A 23,321-nucleotide genomic window follows, 5' to 3' on the forward strand; every position below is an offset into this window, starting at 1 on the left:
AAACAACCTAAACCTACCTAGCTTACCTACCTGACCAAACAACCCTCCTAAACCTACCTAGCTTACCTACCTGACCAAACATCCCTACCTAAACCTACCTAGCTTACCTACCTGACCAAACATCCCTACCTAAACCTACCTAGCGTACCTACCTGACCAAACATCCCTACCTAAACCTACCTAGCTTACCTACCTGACCAAACATCCCTACCTAAACCTACCTAGCTTACCTACCTGACCAAACATCCCTACCTAAACCTACCTAGCTTACCTACCTGACCAAACAACCCTACCTATAAACCTACCTAGCTTACCTACCTGACCAGACATCCCTACCTATAAACCTACCTAGCTTACCTACCTGACCAGACATCCCTACCTATAAACCTACCTAGCTTACCTACCTGACCAGACATCCCTACCTAAACCTACCTAGCTTACCTACCTGACCAAACAACCTAAACCTACCTAGCTTACCTACCTGACCAAACAACCCTCCTAAACCTACCTAGCTTACCTACCTGACCAAACCTAAACCTACCTGACCAAACATCCCTACCTATACACCTACCTAGCTTACCTACCTGACCAAACATCCCTACCAAAACCTACCTAGCTTACCTATCTGACCAAACATCCCTACCTAAACCTACCTAGCGTACCTACCTGACCAAACATCCCTACCTAAACCTACCTAGCGTACCTACCTGACCAAACAACCCTACCTATAAACCTACCTAGCTTACCTACCTGACCAAACAACCCTACCTATAAACCTACCTAGCTTACCTACCTGACCAGACATCCCTACCTATAAACCTACCTAGCTTACCTACCTGACCAAACATCCCTACCTATAAACCTACCTAGCTTACCTACCTGACCAAACATCCCTACCTAAACCTACCTAGCTTACCTACCTGACCAGACATCCCTACCTAAACCTACCTAGCTTACCTACCTGACCAAACAACCCTACCTAAACCTACCTAGCTTACCTACCTGACCAAACATCCCTACCTAAACCTACCTAGCGTACCTACCTGACCAAACATCCCTACCTAAACCTACCTAGCGTACCTACCTGACCAAACATCCCTACCTATAAACCTACCTAGCTTACCTACCTGACCAAACATCCCTACCTAAACCTACCTAGCTTACCTACCTGACCAAACATCCCTACCTAAACCTACCTAGCGTACCTACCTGACCAAACAACCCTACCTAAACCTACCTAGCTTACCTACCTGACCAAACATCCCTACCTATAAACCTACCTAGCTTACCTACCTGACCAAACATCCCTACCTATAAACCTACCTAGCTTACCTACCTGACCAAACATCCCTACCTATAAACCTACCTAGCTTACCTACCTGACCAAACAACCCTACCTAAACCTACCTAGCGTACCTACCTGACCAAACATCCCTACCTAAACCTACCTAGCGTACCTACCTGACCAAACAACCCTACCTATAAACCTACCTAGCTTACCTACCTGACCAAACATCCCTACCTATAAACCTACCTAGCGTACCTACCTGACCAAACATCCCTACCTAAACCTACCTAGCTTACCTACCTGACCAAACAACCCTACCTAAACCTACCTAGCGTACCTACCTGACCAAACATCCCTACCTAAACCTACCTAGCTTACCTACCTGACCAAACATCCCTACATAAACCTACCTAGCGTACCTACCTGACCAAACATCCCTACCTAAACCTACCTAGCGTACCTACCTGACCAAACAACCCTACCTATAAACCTACCTAGCTTACCTACCTGACCAAACATCCCTACCTAAACCTACCTAGCTTACCTACCTGACCAAACATCCCTACCTAAACCTACCTAGCTTACCTACCTGACCAAACATCCCTACCTATAAACCTACCTAGCTTACCTACCTGACCAGACATCCCTACCTAAACCTACCTAGCTTACCTACCTGACCAAACATCCCTACCTAAACCTACCTAGCTTACCTACCTGACCAAACATCCCTACCTATAAACCTACCTAGCTTACCTACCTGACCAAACATCCCTACCTTACCTACCTGACCAAACATCCCTACCTATAAACCTACCTAGCGTACCTACCTGACCAAACAACCCTACCTAAACCTACCTAGCTTACCTACCTGACCAAACATCCCTACCTAAACCTACCTAGCTTACCTACCTGACCAAACATCCCTACCTAAACCTACCTAGCTTACCTACCTGACCAGACAAAACATCCCTACCTAAACCTACCTAGCTTACCTACCTGACCAAACATCCCTACCTAAACCTACCTAGCTTACCTACCTGACCAAACAACCTAAACCTACCTAGCTTACCTACCTGACCAAACAACCCTCCTAAACCTACCTAGCATACCTACCTGACCAAACCTAAACCTACCTAGCGTACCTACCTGACCAAACCTAAACCTACCTAGCTTACCTACCTGACCAAACATCCCTACCTAAACCTACCTAGCTTACCTACCTGACCAAACATCCCTACCTAAACCTACCTAGCGTACCTACCTGACCAAACATCCCTACCTAAACCTACCTAGCTTACCTACCTGACCAAACATCCCTACCTAAACCTACCTAGCTTACCTACCTGACCAAACATCCCTACCTAAACCTACCTAGCTTACCTACCTGACCAAACAACCCTACCTATAAACCTACCTAGCTTACCTACCTGACCAGACATCCCTACCTATAAACCTACCTAGCTTACCTACCTGACCAGACATCCCTACCTATAAACCTACCTAGCTTACCTACCTGACCAGACATCCCTACCTAAACCTACCTAGCTTACCTACCTGACCAAACAACCTAAACCTACCTAGCTTACCTACCTGACCAAACAACCCTCCTAAACCTACCTAGCTTACCTACCTGACCAAACCTAAACCTACCTGACCAAACATCCCTACCTATACACCTACCTAGCTTACCTATCTGACCAAACATCCCTACCTAAACCTACCTAGCGTACCTACCTGACCAAACATCCCTACCTAAACCTACCTAGCGTACCTACCTGACCAAACAACCCTACCTATAAACCTACCTAGCTTACCTACCTGACCAAACAACCCTACCTATAAACCTACCTAGCTTACCTACCTGACCAGACATCCCTACCTATAAACCTACCTAGCTTACCTACCTGACCAAACATCCCTACCTATAAACCTACCTAGCTTACCTACCTGACCAAACATCCCTACCTAAACCTACCTAGCTTACCTACCTGACCAGACATCCCTACCTAAACCTACCTAGCTTACCTACCTGACCAAACAACCCTACCTAAACCTACCTAGCTTACCTACCTGACCAAACATCCCTACCTATAAACCTACCTAGCTTACCTACCTGACCAGACATCCCTACCTATAAACCTACCTAGCTTACCTACCTGACCAAACATCCCTACCTATAAACCTACCTAGCGTACCTACCTGACCAAACAACCCTACCTAAACCTACCTAGCTTACCTACCTGACCAAACATCCCTACCTAAACCTACCTAGCTTACCTACCTGACCAAACATCCCTACCTAAACCTACCTAGCGTACCTACCTGACCAAACATCCCTACCTAAACCTACCTAGCTTACCTACCTGACCAAACATCCCTACCTAAACCTACCTAGCTTACCTACCTGACCAAACATCCCTACCTAAACCTACCTAGCGTACCTACCTGACCAAACATCCCTACCTAAACCTACCTAGCTTGCCTACCTGACCAAACATCCCTACCTAAACCTACCTAGCGTACCTACCTGACCAAACAACCCTACCTATAAACCTACCTAGCTTACCTACCTGACCAAACAACCCTACCTAAACCTACCTAGCTTACCTACCTGACCAAACATCCCTACCTAAACCTACCTAGCGTACCTACCTGACCAAACAACCCTACCTAAACCTACCTAGCGTACCTACCTGACCAAATATCCCTACCTAAACCTACCTAGCTTACCTACCTGACCAAACAACCCTACCTATAAACCTACCTAGCTTACCTACCTGACCAAACATCCCTACCTAAACCTACCTAGCTTACCTACCTGACCAAACAACCCTACCTATAAACCTACCTAGCTTACCTACCTGACCAGACATCCCTACCTATAAACCTACCTAGCTTACCTACCTGACCAGACATCCCTACCTAAACCTACCTAGCTTACCTACCTGACCAAACAACCTAAACCTACCTAGCTTACCTACCTGACCAAACAACCCTCCTAAACCTACCTAGCTTACCTACCTGACCAAACCTAAACCTACCTAGCGTACCTACCTGACCAAACATCCCTACCTATAAACCTACCTAGCTTACCTACCTGACCAAACATCCCTACCTAAACCTACCTAGCTTACCTACCTGACCAAACATCCCTACCTAAACCTACCTAGCGTACCTACCTGACCAAACATCCCTACCTAAACCTACCTAGCTTACCTACCTGACCAAACATCCCTACCTAAACCTACCTAGCGTACCTACCTGACCAAACATCCCTACCTAAACCTACCTAGCGTACCTACCTGACCAAACAACCCTACCTATAAACCTACCTAGCTTACCTACCTGACCAAACAACCCTACCTATAAACCTACCTAGCTTACCTACCTGACCAGACATCCCTACCTATAAACCTACCTAGCTTACCTACCTGACCAAACATCCCTACCTATAAACCTACCTAGCTTACCTACCTGACCAAACATCCCTACCTAAACCTACCTAGCGTACCTACCTGACCAAACATCCCTACCTAAACCTACCTAGCGTACCTACCTGACCAAACATCCCTACCTATAAACCTACCTAGCGTACCTACCTGACCAAACAACCCTACCTATAAACCTACCTAGCTTACCTACCTGACCAAACATCCCTACCTAAACCTACCTAGCTTACCTACCTGACCAGACATCCCTTCCTATAAACCTACCTAGCTTACCTACCTGACCAGACATCCCTACCTAAACCTACCTAGCTTACCTACCTGACCAGACATCCCTACCTATAAACCTACCTAGCTTACCTACCTGACCAAACATCCCTACCTATAAACCTACCTAGCGTACCTACCTGACCAAACAACCCTACCTAAACCTACCTAGCTTACCTACCTGACCAAACATCCCTACCTATAAACCTACCTAGCGTACCTACCTGACCAAACAACCCTACCTAAACCTACCTAGCTTACCTACCTGACCAGACAACCCTACCTAAACCTACCTAGCTTACCCACCTGACCAAACATCCCTACCTAAACCTACCTAGCTTACCTACCTGACCAAACATCCCTACCTATAAACCTACCTAGCGTACCTACCTGACCAAACAACCCTACCTATAAACCTACCTAGCTTACCTACCTGACCAAACATCCCTACCTAAACCTACCTAGCTTACCTACCTGACCAAACATCCCTACCTAAACCTACCTAGCTTACCTACCTGACCAAACATCCCTACCTAAACCTACCTAGCTTACCTACCTGACCAAACATCCCTACCTAAACCTACCTAGCTTACCTACCTGACCAGACAGCCCTACCTAAACCTACCTAGCTTACCTACCTGACCAAACATCCCTACCTAAACCTACCTAGCTTACCTACCTGACCAAACATCCCTACCTAAACCTACCTAGCTTACCTACCTGACCAAACATCCCTACCTAAACCTACCTAGCTTACCTACCTGACCAAACAACCTAAACCTACCTAGCTTACCTACCTGACCAAACAACCCTCCTAAACCTACCTAGCGTACCTACCTGACCAAACCTAAACCTACCTAGCGTACCTACCTGACCAAACATCCCTACCTAAACCTACCTAGCTTACCTACCTGACCAAACATCCCTACCTAAACCTACCTAGCGTACCTACCTGACCAAACAACCCTACCTATAAACCTACCTAGCTTACCTACCTGACCAAACATCCCTACCTAAACCTACCTAGCGTAACTACCTGACCAAACATCCCTACCTAAACCTACCTAGCTTACCTACCTGACCAAACATCCCTACCTAAACCTACCTAGCTTACCCACCTGACCAGACATCCCTACCTAAACCTACCTAGCTTACCTACCTGACCAAACATCCCTACCTAAACCTACCTAGCGTACCTACCTGACCAAACAACCCTACCTATAAACCTACCTAGCTTACCTACCTGACCAGACATCCCTACCTAAACCTACCTAGCTTACCTACCTGACCAAACAACCTAAACCTACCTAGCTTACCTACCTGACCAAACAACCCTCCTAAACCTACCTAGCGTACCTACCTGACCAAACCTAAACCTACCTAGCGTACCTACCTGACCAAACCTAAACCTACCTAGCGTACCTACCTGACCAAACATCCCTACCTATAAACCTACCTAGCGTACCTACCTGACCAAACATCCCTACCTATAAACCTACCTAGCTTACCTACCTGACCAAACATCCCTACCTAAACCTACCTAGCTTACCTACCTGACCAAACATCCCTACCTAAACCTACCTAGCGTACCTACCTGACCAAACATCCCTACCTATAAACCTACCTAGCTTACCTACCTGACCAGACATCCCTACCTATAAACCTACCTAGCGTACCTACCTGACCAAACATCCCTACCTAAACCTACCTAGCGTACCTACCTGACCAAACATCCCTACCTAAACCTACCTAGCGTTCTTACCTGACCAAACATCCCTACCTAAACCTACCTAGCTTACCTACCTGACCAAACATCCCTACCTAAACCTACCTAGCGTACCTACCTGACCAAACATCCCTACCTATAAACCTACCTAGCTTACCTACCTGACCAGACATCCCTACCTATAAACCTACCTAGCGTACCTACCTGACCAAACATCCCTACCTAAACCTACCTAGCTTACCTACCTGACCAGACATCCCTACCTAAACCTACCTAGCTTACCTACCTGACCAGACATCCCTACCTAAACCTACCTAGCTTACCTACCTGACCAAACAACCCTACCTAAACCTACCTAGCGTACCTACCTGACCAAACAACCCTACCTAAACCTACCTAGCGTACCTACCTGACCAAACATCCCTACATAAACCTACCTAGCGTACCTACCTGACCAAACATCCCTACCTAAACCTACCTAGCGTACCTACCTGACCAAACAACCCTACCTATAAACCTACCTAGCTTACCTACCTGACCAAACATCCCTACCTAAACCTACCTAGCTTACCTACCTGACCAAACATCCCTACCTAAACCTACCTAGCTTACCTACCTGACCAAACATCCCTACCTATAAACCTACCTAGCTTACCTACCTGACCAGACATCCCTACCTAAACCTACCTAGCTTACCTACCTGACCAAACATCCCTACCTAAACCTACCTAGCTTACCTACCTGACCAAACATCCCTACCTATAAACCTACCTAGCTTACCTACCTGACCAAACATCCCTACCTTACCTACCTGACCAAACATCCCTACCTATAAACCTACCTAGCGTACCTACCTGACCAAACAACCCTACCTAAACCTACCTAGCTTACCTACCTGACCAAACATCCCTACCTAAACCTACCTAGCTTACCTACCTGACCAAACATCCCTACCTAAACCTACCTAGCTTACCTACCTGACCAGACAAAACATCCCTACCTAAACCTACCTAGCTTACCTACCTGACCAAACAACCCTCCTAAACCTACCTAGCGTACCTACCTGACCAAACCTAAACCTACCTAGCGTACCTACCTGACCAAACCTAAACCTACCTAGCGTACCTACCTGACCAAACATCCCTACCTATAAACCTACCTAGCGTACCTACCTGACCAAACATCCCTACCTATAAACCTACCTAGCTTACCTACCTGACCAAACATCCCTACCTAAACCTACCTAGCTTACCTACCTGACCAAACATCCCTACCTAAACCTACCTAGCGTACCTACCTGACCAAACATCCCTACCTATAAACCTACCTAGCTTACCTACCTGACCAGACATCCCTACCTATAAACCTACCTAGCGTACCTACCTGACCAAACATCCCTACCTAAACCTACCTAGCGTACCTACCTGACCAAACATCCCTACCTAAACCTACCTAGCGTTCTTACCTGACCAAACATCCCTACCTAAACCTACCTAGCTTACCTACCTGACCAAACATCCCTACCTAAACCTACCTAGCGTACCTACCTGACCAAACATCCCTACCTATAAACCTACCTAGCTTACCTACCTGACCAGACATCCCTACCTATAAACCTACCTAGCGTACCTACCTGACCAAACATCCCTACCTAAACCTACCTAGCTTACCTACCTGACCAGACATCCCTACCTAAACCTACCTAGCTTACCTACCTGACCAGACATCCCTACCTAAACCTACCTAGCTTACCTACCTGACCAAACAACCCTACCTAAACCTACCTAGCGTACCTACCTGACCAAACAACCCTACCTAAACCTACCTAGCGTACCTACCTGACCAAACATCCCTACATAAACCTACCTAGCGTACCTACCTGACCAAACATCCCTACCTAAACCTACCTAGCGTACCTACCTGACCAAACAACCCTACCTATAAACCTACCTAGCTTACCTACCTGACCAAACATCCCTACCTAAACCTACCTAGCTTACCTACCTGACCAAACATCCCTACCTAAACCTACCTAGCTTACCTACCTGACCAAACATCCCTACCTATAAACCTACCTAGCTTACCTACCTGACCAGACATTCCTTCCCTTAACCTACCTAGCTTACCTACCTGACCAAACATCCCTACCTAAACCTACCTAGCTTACCTACCTGACCAAACATCCCTACCTATAAACCTACCTAGCTTACCTACCTGACCAAACATCCCTACCTTACCTACCTGACCAAACATCCCTACCTATAAACCTACCTAGCGTACCTACCTGACCAAACAACCCTACCTAAACCTACCTAGCTTACCTACCTGACCAAACATCCCTACCTAAACCTACCTAGCTTACCTACCTGACCAAACATCCCTACCTAAACCTACCTAGCTTACCTACCTGACCAGACAAAACATCCCTACCTAAACCTACCTAGCTTACCTACCTGACCAAACATCCCTACCTAAACCTACCTAGCTTACCTACCTGACCAAACAACCTAAACCTACCTAGCTTACCTACCTGACCAAACAACCCTCCTAAACCTACCTAGCATACCTACCTGACCAAACCTAAACCTACCTAGCGTACCTACCTGACCAAACCTAAACCTACCTAGCTTACCTACCTGACCAAACATCCCTACCTAAACCTACCTAGCTTACCTACCTGACCAAACATCCCTACCTAAACCTACCTAGCGTACCTACCTGACCAAACATCCCTACCTAAACCTACCTAGCGTACCTACCTGACCAAACATCCCTACCTAAACCTACCTAGCTTACCTACCTGACCAAACATCCCTACCTAAACCTACCTAGCTTACCTACCTGACCAAACAACCCTACCTATAAACCTACCTAGCTTACCTACCTGACCAGACATCCCTACCTATAAACCTACCTAGCTTACCTACCTGACCAGACATCCCTACCTATAAACCTACCTAGCTTACCTACCTGACCAGACATCCCTACCTAAACCTACCTAGCTTACCTACCTGACCAAACAACCTAAACCTACCTAGCTTACCTACCTGACCAAACAACCCTCCTAAACCTACCTAGCTTACCTACCTGACCAAACCTAAACCTACCTGACCAAACATCCCTACCTATACACCTACCTAGCTTACCTATCTGACCAAACATCCCTACCTAAACCTACCTAGCGTACCTACCTGACCAAACATCCCTACCTAAACCTACCTAGCGTACCTACCTGACCAAACAACCCTACCTATAAACCTACCTAGCTTACCTACCTGACCAAACAACCCTACCTATAAACCTACCTAGCTTACCTACCTGACCAGACATCCCTACCTATAAACCTACCTAGCTTACCTACCTGACCAAACATCCCTACCTATAAACCTACCTAGCTTACCTACCTGACCAAACATCCCTACCTAAACCTACCTAGCTTACCTACCTGACCAGACATCCCTACCTAAACCTACCTAGCTTACCTACCTGACCAAACAACCCTACCTAAACCTACCTAGCTTACCTACCTGACCAAACATCCCTACCTATAAACCTACCTAGCTTACCTACCTGACCAGACATCCCTACCTATAAACCTACCTAGCTTACCTACCTGACCAAACATCCCTACCTATAAACCTACCTAGCGTACCTACCTGACCAAACAACCCTACCTAAACCTACCTAGCTTACCTACCTGACCAAACATCCCTACCTAAACCTACCTAGCTTACCTACCTGACCAAACATCCCTACCTAAACCTACCTAGCGTACCTACCTGACCAAACATCCCTACATAAACCTACCTAGCTTACCTACCTGACCAAACATCCCTACCTAAACCTACCTAGCTTACCTACCTGACCAAACATCCCTACCTAAACCTACCTAGCGTACCTACCTGACCAAACATCCCTACCTAAACCTACCTAGCTTGCCTACCTGACCAAACATCCCTACCTAAACCTACCTAGCGTACCTACCTGACCAAACAACCCTACCTATAAACCTACCTAGCTTACCTACCTGACCAAACAACCCTACCTAAACCTACCTAGCTTACCTACCTGACCAAACATCCCTACCTAAACCTACCTAGCGTACCTACCTGACCAAACAACCCTACCTAAACCTACCTAGCGTACCTACCTGACCAAACATCCCTACCTAAACCTACCTAGCTTACCTACCTGACCAAACAACCCTACCTATAAACCTACCTAGCTTACCTACCTGACCAAACATCCCTACCTAAACCTACCTAGCTTACCTACCTGACCAAACAACCCTACCTATAAACCTACCTAGCTTACCTACCTGACCAGACATCCCTACCTATAAACCTACCTAGCTTACCTACCTGACCAGACATCCCTACCTAAACCTACCTAGCTTACCTACCTGACCAAACAACCTAAACCTACCTAGCTTACCTACCTGACCAAACAACCCTCCTAAACCTACCTAGCTTACCTACCTGACCAAACCTAAACCTACCTAGCGTACCTACCTGACCAAACATCCCTACCTATAAACCTACCTAGCTTACCTACCTGACCAAACATCCCTACCTAAACCTACCTAGCTTACCTACCTGACCAAACATCCCTACCTAAACCTACCTAGCGTACCTACCTGACCAAACATCCCTACCTAAACCTACCTAGCTTACCTACCTGACCAAACATCCCTACCTAAACCTACCTAGCGTACCTACCTGACCAAACATCCCTACCTAAACCTACCTAGCGTACCTACCTGACCAAACAACCCTACCTATAAACCTACCTAGCTTACCTACCTGACCAAACAACCCTACCTATAAACCTACCTAGCTTACCTACCTGACCAGACATCCCTACCTATAAACCTACCTAGCTTACCTACCTGACCAAACATCCCTACCTATAAACCTACCTAGCTTACCTACCTGACCAAACATCCCTACCTAAACCTACCTAGCGTACCTACCTGACCAAACATCCCTACCTAAACCTACCTAGCGTACCTACCTGACCAAACATCCCTACCTATAAACCTACCTAGCGTACCTACCTGACCAAACAACCCTACCTATAAACCTACCTAGCTTACCTACCTGACCAAACATCCCTACCTAAACCTACCTAGCTTACCTACCTGACCAGACATCCCTTCCTATAAACCTACCTAGCTTACCTACCTGACCAGACATCCCTACCTAAACCTACCTAGCTTACCTACCTGACCAGACATCCCTACCTATAAACCTACCTAGCTTACCTACCTGACCAAACATCCCTACCTATAAACCTACCTAGCGTACCTACCTGACCAAACAACCCTACCTAAACCTACCTAGCTTACCTACCTGACCAAACATCCCTACCTATAAACCTACCTAGCGTACCTACCTGACCAAACAACCCTACCTAAACCTACCTAGCTTACCTACCTGACCAGACAACCCTACCTAAACCTACCTAGCTTACCCACCTGACCAAACATCCCTACCTAAACCTACCTAGCTTACCTACCTGACCAGACATCCCTACCTAAACCTACCTAGCTTACCTACCTGACCAAACATCCCTACCTAAACCTACCTAGCGTACCTACCTGACCAAACAACCCTACCTAAACCTACCTAGCGTACCTACCTGACCAAACATCCCTACCTAAACCTACCTAGCTTACCTACCTGACCAAACATCCCTACCTAAACCTACCTAGCTTACCTACCTGACCAAACATCCCTACCTAAACCTACCTAGCTTACCTACCTGACCAGACAGCCCTACCTAAACCTACCTAGCTTACCTACCTGACCAAACATCCCTACCTAAACCTACCTAGCTTACCTACCTGACCAAACATCCCTACCTAAACCTACCTAGCTTACCTACCTGACCAAACATCCCTACCTAAACCTACCTAGCTTACCTACCTGACCAAACAACCTAAACCTACCTAGCTTACCTACCTGACCAAACAACCCTCCTAAACCTACCTAGCGTACCTACCTGACCAAACCTAAACCTACCTAGCGTACCTACCTGACCAAACATCCCTACCTAAACCTACCTAGCTTACCTACCTGACCAAACATCCCTACCTAAACCTACCTAGCGTACCTACCTGACCAAACAACCCTACCTATAAACCTACCTAGCTTACCTACCTGACCAAACATCCCTACCTAAACCTACCTAGCGTAACTACCTGACCAAACATCCCTACCTAAACCTACCTAGCTTACCTACCTGACCAAACATCCCTACCTAAACCTACCTAGCTTACCCACCTGACCAGACATCCCTACCTAAACCTACCTAGCTTACCTACCTGACCAAACATCCCTACCTAAACCTACCTAGCGTACCTACCTGACCAAACAACCCTACCTATAAACCTACCTAGCTTACCTACCTGACCAGACATCCCTACCTAAACCTACCTAGCTTACCTACCTGACCAAACAACCTAAACCTACCTAGCTTACCTACCTGACCAAACAACCCTCCTAAACCTACCTAGCGTACCTACCTGACCAAACCTAAACCTACCTAGCGTACCTACCTGACCAAACCTAAACCTACCTAGCGTACCTACCTGACCAAACATCCCTACCTATAAACCTACCTAGCGTACCTACCTGACCAAACATCCCTACCTATAAACCTACCTAGCTTACCTACCTGACCAAACATCCCTACCTAAACCTACCTAGCTTACCTACCTGACCAAACATCCCTACCTAAACCTACCTAGCGTACCTACCTGACCAAACATCCCTACCTATAAACCTACCTAGCTTACCTACCTGACCAGACATCCCTACCTATAAACCTACCTAGCGTACCTACCTGACCAAACATCCCTACCTAAACCTACCTAGCGTACCTACCTGACCAAACATCCCTACCTAAACCTACCTAGCGTTCTTACCTGACCAAACATCCCTACCTAAACCTACCTAGCTTACCTACCTGACCAAACATCCCTACCTAAACCTACCTAGCGTACCTACCTGACCAAACATCCCTACCTATAAACCTACCTAGCTTACCTACCTGACCAGACATCCCTACCTATAAACCTACCTAGCGTACCTACCTGACCAAACATCCCTACCTAAACCTACCTAGCTTACCTACCTGACCAGACATCCCTACCTAAACCTACCTAGCTTACCTACCTGACCAGACATCCCTACCTAAACCTACCTAGCTTACCTACCTGACCAAACAACCCTACCTAAACCTACCTAGCGTACCTACCTGACCAAACAACCCTACCTAAACCTACCTAGCGTACCTACCTGACCAAACATCCCTACCTAAACCTACCTAGCTTACCTACCTGACCAAACATCCCTACCTAAACCTACCTAGCTTACCTACCTGACCAAACATCCCTACCTAAACCTACCAAGCTTACCTACCTGACCAGACATCCCTACCTAAACCTACCTAGCGTACCTACCTGACCAAACATCCCTACCTATAAACCTACCTAGCTTACCTACCTGACCAAACATCCCTACCTAAACCTACCTAGCGTACCTACCTGACCAAACAACCCTACCTATAAACCTACCTAGCTTACCTACCTGACCAAACATCCCTACCTAAACCTACCTAGCGTACCTACCTGACCAAACATCCCTACCTAAATCTACCTAGCGTACCTACCTGACCAAACATCCCTACCTATAAACCTACCTAGCTTACCTACCTGACCAAACAACCCTACCTATAAACCTACCTAGCGTACCTACCTGACCAAACATCCCTACCTAAACCTACCTAGCGTACCTACCTGACCAAACATCCCTACCTAAACCTACCTAGCGTTCTTACCTGACCAAACATCCCTACCTAAACCTACCTAGCTTACCTACCTGACCAAACATCCCTACCTAAACCTACCTAGCGTACCTACCTGACCAAACATCCCTACCTATAAACCTACCTAGCTTACCTACCTGACCAGACATCCCTACCTATAAACCTACCTAGCGTACCTACCTGACCAAACATCCCTACCTAAACCTACCTAGCTTACCTACCTGACCAGACATCCCTACCTAAACCTACCTAGCTTACCTACCTGACCAGACATCCCTACCTAAACCTACCTAGCTTACCTACCTGACCAAACAACCCTACCTAAACCTACCTAGCGTACCTACCTGACCAAACAACCCTACCTAAACCTACCTAGCGTACCTACCTGACCAAACATCCCTACCTAAACCTACCTAGCTTACCTACCTGACCAAACATCCCTACCTAAACCTACCTAGCTTACCTACCTGACCAAACATCCCTACCTAAACCTACCTAGCTTACCTACCTGACCAGACATCCCTACCTAAACCTACCTAGCGTACCTACCTGACCAAACATCCCTACCTATAAACCTACCTAGCTTACCTACCTGACCAAACATCCCTACCTAAACCTACCTAGCGTACCTACCTGACCAAACAACCCTACCTATAAACCTACCTAGCTTACCTACCTGACCAAACATCCCTACCTAAACCTACCTAGCGTACCTACCTGACCAAACATCCCTACCTAAATCTACCTAGCGTACCTACCTGACCAAACATCCCTACCTATAAACCTACCTAGCTTACCTACCTGACCAAACAACCCTACCTATAAACCTACCTAGCGTACCTACCTGACCAAACATCCCTACCTAAACCTACCTAGCGTACCTACCTGACCAAACATCCCTACCTAAACCTACCTAGCGTACCTACCTGACCAAACATCCCTACCTAAACCTACCTAGCGTACCTACCTGACCAAACAACCCTACCTATAAACCTACCTAGCTTACCTACCTGACCAAACAACCCTACCTATAAACCTACCTAGCTTACCTACCTGACCAGACATCCCTACCTATAAACCTACCTAGCTTACCTACCTGACCAGACATCCCTACCTAAACCTACCTAGCGTACCTACCTGACCAAACATCCCTACCTAAACCTACCTAGCGTACCTACCTGACCAAACATCCCTACCTAAACCTACCTAGCTTACCCACCTGACCAAACATCCCTACCTAAACCTACCTAGCGTACCTACCTGACCAAACATCCCTACCTAAACCTACCTAGCGTACCTACCTGACCAAACATCCCTACCTATAAACCTACCTAGCTTACCTACCTGACCAAACATCCCTACCTATAAACCTACCTAGTGTACCTACCTGACCAAACATCCCTACCTATAAACCTACCTAGCGTACCTACCTGACCAAACATCCCTACCTAAACCTACCTAGCGTACCTACCTGACCAAACATCCCTACCTAAACCTACCTAGCGTACCTACCTGACCAAACATCCCTACCTAAACCTACCTAGCGTACCTACCTGACCAAACAACCCTACCTAAACCTACCTAGCGTACCTACCTGACCAAACATCCCTACCTAAACCTACCTAGCTTACCTACCTGACCAAACAACCCTACCTATAAACCTACCTAGCTTACCTACCTGACCAAACATCCCTACCTAAACCTACCTAGCTTACCTACCTGACCAAACAACCCTACCTATAAACCTACCTAGCTTACCTACCTGACCAGACATCCCTACCTATAAACCTACCTAGCTTACCTACCTGACCAGACATCCCTACCTAAACCTACCTAGCTTACCTACCTGACCAAACAACCTAAACCTACCTAGCTTACCTACCTGACCAAACAACCCTCCTAAACCTACCTAGCTTACCTACCTGACCAAACCTAAACCTACCTAGCGTACCTACCTGACCAAACATCCCTACCTATAAACCTACCTAGCTTACCTACCTGACCAAACATCCCTACCTAAACCTACCTAGCTTACCTACCTGACCAAACATCCCTACCTAAACCTACCTAGCGTACCTACCTGACCAAACATCCCTACCTAAACCTACCTAGCTTACCTACCTGACCAAACATCCCTACCTAAACCTACCTAGCGTACCTACCTGACCAAACATCCCTACCTAAACCTACCTAGCGTACCTACCTGACCAAACAACCCTACCTATAAACCTACCTAGCTTACCTACCTGACCAAACAACCCTACCTATAAACCTACCTAGCTTACCTACCTGACCAGACATCCCTACCTATAAACCTACCTAGCTTACCTACCTGACCAAACATCCCTACCTATAAACCTACCTAGCTTACCTACCTGACCAAACATCCCTACCTAAACCTACCTAGCGTACCTACCTGACCAAACATCCCTACCTAAACCTACCTAGCGTACCTACCTGACCAAACATCCCTACCTATAAACCTACCTAGCGTACCTACCTGACCAAACAACCCTACCTATAAACCTACCTAGCTTACCTACCTGACCAAACATCCCTACCTAAACCTACCTAGCTTACCTACCTGACCAGACATCCCTTCCTATAAACCTACCTAGCTTACCTACCTGACCAGACATCCCTACCTAAACCTACCTAGCTTACCTACCTGACCAGACATCCCTACCTATAAACCTACCTAGCTTACCTACCTGACCAAACATCCCTACCTATAAACCTACCTAGCGTACCTACCTGACCAAACAACCCTACCTAAACCTACCTAGCTTACCTACCTGACCAAACATCCCTACCTATAAACCTACCTAGCGTACCTACCTGACCAAACAACCCTACCTAAACCTACCTAGCTTACCTACCTGACCAGACAACCCTACCTAAACCTACCTAGCTTACCCACCTGACCAAACATCCCTACCTAAACCTACCTAGCTTACCTACCTGACCAGACATCCCTACCTAAACCTACCTAGCTTACCTACCTGACCAAACATCCCTACCTAAACCTACCTAGCGTACCTACCTGACCAAACAACCCTACCTAAACCTACCTAGCGTACCTACCTGACCAAACATCCCTACCTAAACCTACCTAGCTTACCTACCTGACCAAACATCCCTACCTAAACCTACCTAGCTTACCTACCTGACCAAACATCCCTACCTAAACCTACCTAGCTTACCTACCTGACCAGACAGCCCTACCTAAACCTACCTAGCTTACCTACCTGACCAAACATCCCTACCTAAACCTACCTAGCTTACCTACCTGACCAAACATCCCTACCTAAACCTACCTAGCTTACCTACCTGACCAAACAACCTAAACCTACCTAGCTTACCTACCTGACCAAACAACCCTCCTAAACCTACCTAGCGTACCTACCTGACCAAACCTAAACCTACCTAGCGTACCTACCTGACCAAACATCCCTACCTAAACCTACCTAGCTTACCTACCTGACCAAACATCCCTACCTAAACCTACCTAGCGTACCTACCTGACCAAACAACCCTACCTATAAACCTACCTAGCTTACCTACCTGACCAAACATCCCTACCTAAACCTACCTAGCGTAACTACCTGACCAAACATCCCTACCTAAACCTACCTAGCTTACCTACCTGACCAAACATCCCTACCTAAACCTACCTAGCTTACCCACCTGACCAGACATCCCTACCTAAACCTACCTAGCTTACCTACCTGACCAAACATCCCTACCTAAACCTACCTAGCGTACCTACCTGACCAAACAACCCTACCTATAAACCTACCTAGCTTACCTACCTGACCAGACATCCCTACCTAAACCTACCTAGCTTACCTACCTGACCAAACAACCTAAACCTACCTAGCTTACCTACCTGACCAAACAACCCTCCTAAACCTACCTAGCGTACCTACCTGACCAAACCTAAACCTACCTAGCGTACCTACCTGACCAAACCTAAACCTACCTAGCGTACCTACCTGACCAAACATCCCTACCTATAAACCTACCTAGCGTACCTACCTGACCAAACATCCCTACCTATAAACCTACCTAGCTTACCTACCTGACCAAACATCCCTACCTAAACCTACCTAGCTTACCTACCTGACCAAACATCCCTACCTAAACCTACCTAGCGTACCTACCTGACCAAACATCCCTACCTATAAACCTACCTAGCTTACCTACCTGACCAGACATCCCTACCTATAAACCTACCTAGCGTACCTACCTGACCAAACATCCCTACCTAAACCTACCTAGCGTACCTACCTGACCAAACATCCCTACCTAAACCTACCTAGCGTTCTTACCTGACCAAACATCCCTACCTAAACCTACCTAGCTTACCTACCTGACCAAACATCCCTACCTAAACCTACCTAGCGTACCTACCTGACCAAACATCCCTACCTATAAACCTACCTAGCTTACCTACCTGACCAGACATCCCTACCTATAAACCTACCTAGCGTACCTACCTGACCAAACATCCCTACCTAAACCTACCTAGCTTACCTACCTGACCAGACATCCCTACCTAAACCTACCTAGCTTACCTACCTGACCAGACATCCCTACCTAAACCTACCTAGCTTACCTACCTGACCAAACAACCCTACCTAAACCTACCTAGCGTACCTACCTGACCAAACAACCCTACCTAAACCTACCTAGCGTACCTACCTGACCAAACATCCCTACCTAAACCTACCTAGCTTACCTACCTGACCAAACATCCCTACCTAAACCTACCTAGCTTACCTACCTGACCAAACATCCCTACCTAAACCTACCTAGCTTACCTACCTGACCAGACATCCCTACCTAAACCTACCTAGCGTACCTACCTGACCAAACATCCCTACCTATAAACCTACCTAGCTTACCTACCTGACCAAACATCCCTACCTAAACCTACCTAGCGTACCTACCTGACCAAACAACCCTACCTATAAACCTACCTAGCTTACCTACCTGACCAAACATCCCTACCTAAACCTACCTAGCGTACCTACCTGACCAAACATCCCTACCTAAATCTACCTAGCGTACCTACCTGACCAAACATCCCTACCTATAAACCTACCTAGCTTACCTACCTGACCAAACAACCCTACCTATAAACCTACCTAGCGTACCTACCTGACCAAACATCCCTACCTAAACCTACCTAGCGTACCTACCTGACCAAACATCCCTACCTAAACCTACCTAGCGTACCTACCTGACCAAACATCCCTACCTAAACCTACCTAGCGTACCTACCTGACCAAACAACCCTACCTATAAACCTACCTAGCTTACCTACCTGACCAAACAACCCTACCTATAAACCTACCTAGCTTACCTACCTGACCAGACATCCCTACCTATAAACCTACCTAGCTTACCTACCTGACCAGACATCCCTACCTAAACCTACCTAGCGTACCTACCTGACCAAACATCCCTACCTAAACCTACCTAGCGTACCTACCTGACCAAACATCCCTACCTAAACCTACCTAGCTTACCCACCTGACCAAACATCCCTACCTAAACCTACCTAGCGTACCTACCTGACCAAACATCCCTACCTAAACCTACCTAGCGTACCTACCTGACCAAACATCCCTACCTATAAACCTACCTAGCTTACCTACCTGACCAAACATCCCTACCTATAAACCTACCTAGTGTACCTACCTGACCAAACATCCCTACCTATAAACCTACCTAGCGTACCTACCTGACCAAACATCCCTACCTAAACCTACCTAGCGTACCTACCTGACCAAACATCCCTACCTAAACCTACCTAGCGTACCTACCTGACCAAACATCCCTACCTAAACCTACCTAGCGTACCTACCTGACCAAACAACCCTACCTAAACCTACCTAGCGTACCTACCTGACCAAACATCCCTACCTAAACCTACCTAGCTTACCTACCTGACCAAACAACCCTACCTATAAACCTACCTAGCTTACCTACCTGACCAAACATCCCTACCTAAACCTACCTAGCTTACCTACCTGACCAAACAACCCTACCTATAAACCTACCTAGCTTACCTACCTGACCAGACATCCCTACCTATAAACCTACCTAGCTTACCTACCTGACCAGACATCCCTACCTAAACCTACCTAGCTTACCTACCTGACCAAACAACCTAAACCTACCTAGCTTACCTACCTGACCAAACAACCCTCCTAAACCTGCCTAGCTTACCTACCTGACCAAACCTAAACCTACCTAGCGTACCTACCTGACCAAACATCCCTACCTATAAACCTACCTAGCTTACCTACCTGACCAAACATCCCTACCTAAACCTACCTAGCTTACCTACCTGACCAAACATCCCTACCTAAACCTACCTAGCGTACCTACCTGACCAAACATCCCTACCTAAACCTACCTAGCTTACCTACCTGACCAAACATCCCTACCTAAACCTACCTAGCGTACCTACCTGACCAAACATCCCTACCTAAACCTACCTAGCGTACCTACCTGACCAAACAACCCTACCTATAAACCTACCTAGCTTACCTACCTGACCAAACAACCCTACCTATAAACCTACCTAGCTTACCTACCTGACCAGACATCCCTACCTATAAACCTACCTAGCTTACCTACCTGACCAAACATCCCTACCTATAAACCTACCTAGCTTACCTACCTGACCAAACATCCCTACCTAAACCTACCTAGCGTACCTACCTGACCAAACATCCCTACCTAAACCTACCTAGCGTACCTACCTGACCAAACATCCCTACCTATAAACCTACCTAGCGTACCTACCTGACCAAACAACCCTACCTATAAACCTACCTAGCTTACCTACCTGACCAAACATCCCTACCTAAACCTACCTAGCTTACCTACCTGACCAGACATCCCTACCTATAAACCTACCTAGCTTACCTACCTGACCAGACATCCCTACCTAAACCTACCTAGCTTACCTACCTGACCAGACATCCCTACCTATAAACCTACCTAGCTTACCTACCTGACCAAACATCCCTACCTATAAACCTACCTAGCGTACCTACCTGACCAAACAACCCTACCTAAACCTACCTAGCTTACCTACCTGACCAAACATCCCTACCTATAAACCTACCTAGCGTACCTACCTGACCAAACAACCCTACCTAAACCTACCTAGCTTACCTACCTGACCAGACAACCCTACCTAAACCTACCTAGCTTACCCACCTGACCAAACATCCCTACCTAAACCTACCTAGCTTACCTACCTGACCAGACATCCCTACCTAAACCTACCTAGCTTACCTACCTGACCAAACATCCCTACCTAAACCTACCTAGCGTACCTACCTGACCAAACAACCCTACCTAAACCTACCTAGCGTACCTACCTGACCAAACATCCCTACCTAAACCTACCTAGCTTACCTACCTGACCAAACATCCCTACCTAAACCTACCTAGCTTACCTACCTGACCAGACATCCCTACCTAAACCTACCTAGCTTACCTACCTGACCAAACATCCCTACCTAAACCTACCTAGCTTACCTACCTGACCAAACATCCCTACCTAAACCTACCTAGCTTACCTACCTGACCAAACATCCCTACCTAAACCTACCTAGCTTACTTACCTGACCAAACAACCTAAACCTACCTAGCTTACCTACCTGACCAAACAACCCTCCTAAACCTACCTAGCGTACCTACCTGACCAAACCTAAACCTACCTAGCGTACCTACCTGACCAAACATCCCTACCTAAACCTACCTAGCTTACCTACCTGACCAAACATCCCTACCTAAACCTACCTAGCGTACCTACCTGACCAAACAACCCTACCTATAAACCTACCTAGCTTACCTACCTGACCAAACATCCCTACCTAAACCTACCTAGCGTAACTACCTGACCAAACATCCCTACCTAAACCTACCTAGCTTACCTACCTGACCAAACATCCCTACCTAAACCTACCTAGCTTACCCACCTGACCAGACATCCCTACCTAAACCTACCTAGCTTACCTACCTGACCAAACATCCCTACCTAAACCTACCTAGCGTACCTACCTGACCAAACAACCCTACCTATAAACCTACCTAGCTTACCTACCTGACCAGACATCCCTACCTAAACCTACCTAGCTTACCTACCTGACCAAACAACCTAAACCTACCTAGCGTACCTACCTGACCAAACATCCCTACCTAAACCTACCTAGCGTACCTACCTGACCAAACATCCCTACCTATAAACCTACCTAGCTTACCTACCTGACCAAACATCCCTACCTATAAACCTACCTAGTGTACCTACCTGACCAAACATCCCTACCTATAAACCTACCTAGCGTACCTACCTGACCAAACATCCCTACCTAAACCTACCTAGCGTACCTACCTGACCAAACATCCCTACCTAAACCTACCTAGCGTACCTACCTGACCAAACATCCCTACCTAAACCTACCTAGCGTACCTACCTGACCAAACAACCCTACCTAAACCTACCTAGCGTACCTACCTGACCAAACATCCCTACCTAAACCTACCTAGCTTACCTACCTGACCAAACAACCCTACCTATAAACCTACCTAGCTTACCTACCTGACCAAACATCCCTACCTAAACCTACCTAGCTTACCTACCTGACCAAACAACCCTACCTATAAACCTACCTAGCTTACCTACCTGACCAGACATCCCTACCTATAAACCTACCTAGCTTACCTACCTGACCAGACA

This window comes from Borostomias antarcticus, assembly GCF_949987555.1.
Source record: "Borostomias antarcticus genome assembly, chromosome: 13".
Classification (NCBI taxonomy): domain Eukaryota; kingdom Metazoa; phylum Chordata; class Actinopteri; order Stomiiformes; family Stomiidae; genus Borostomias; species Borostomias antarcticus.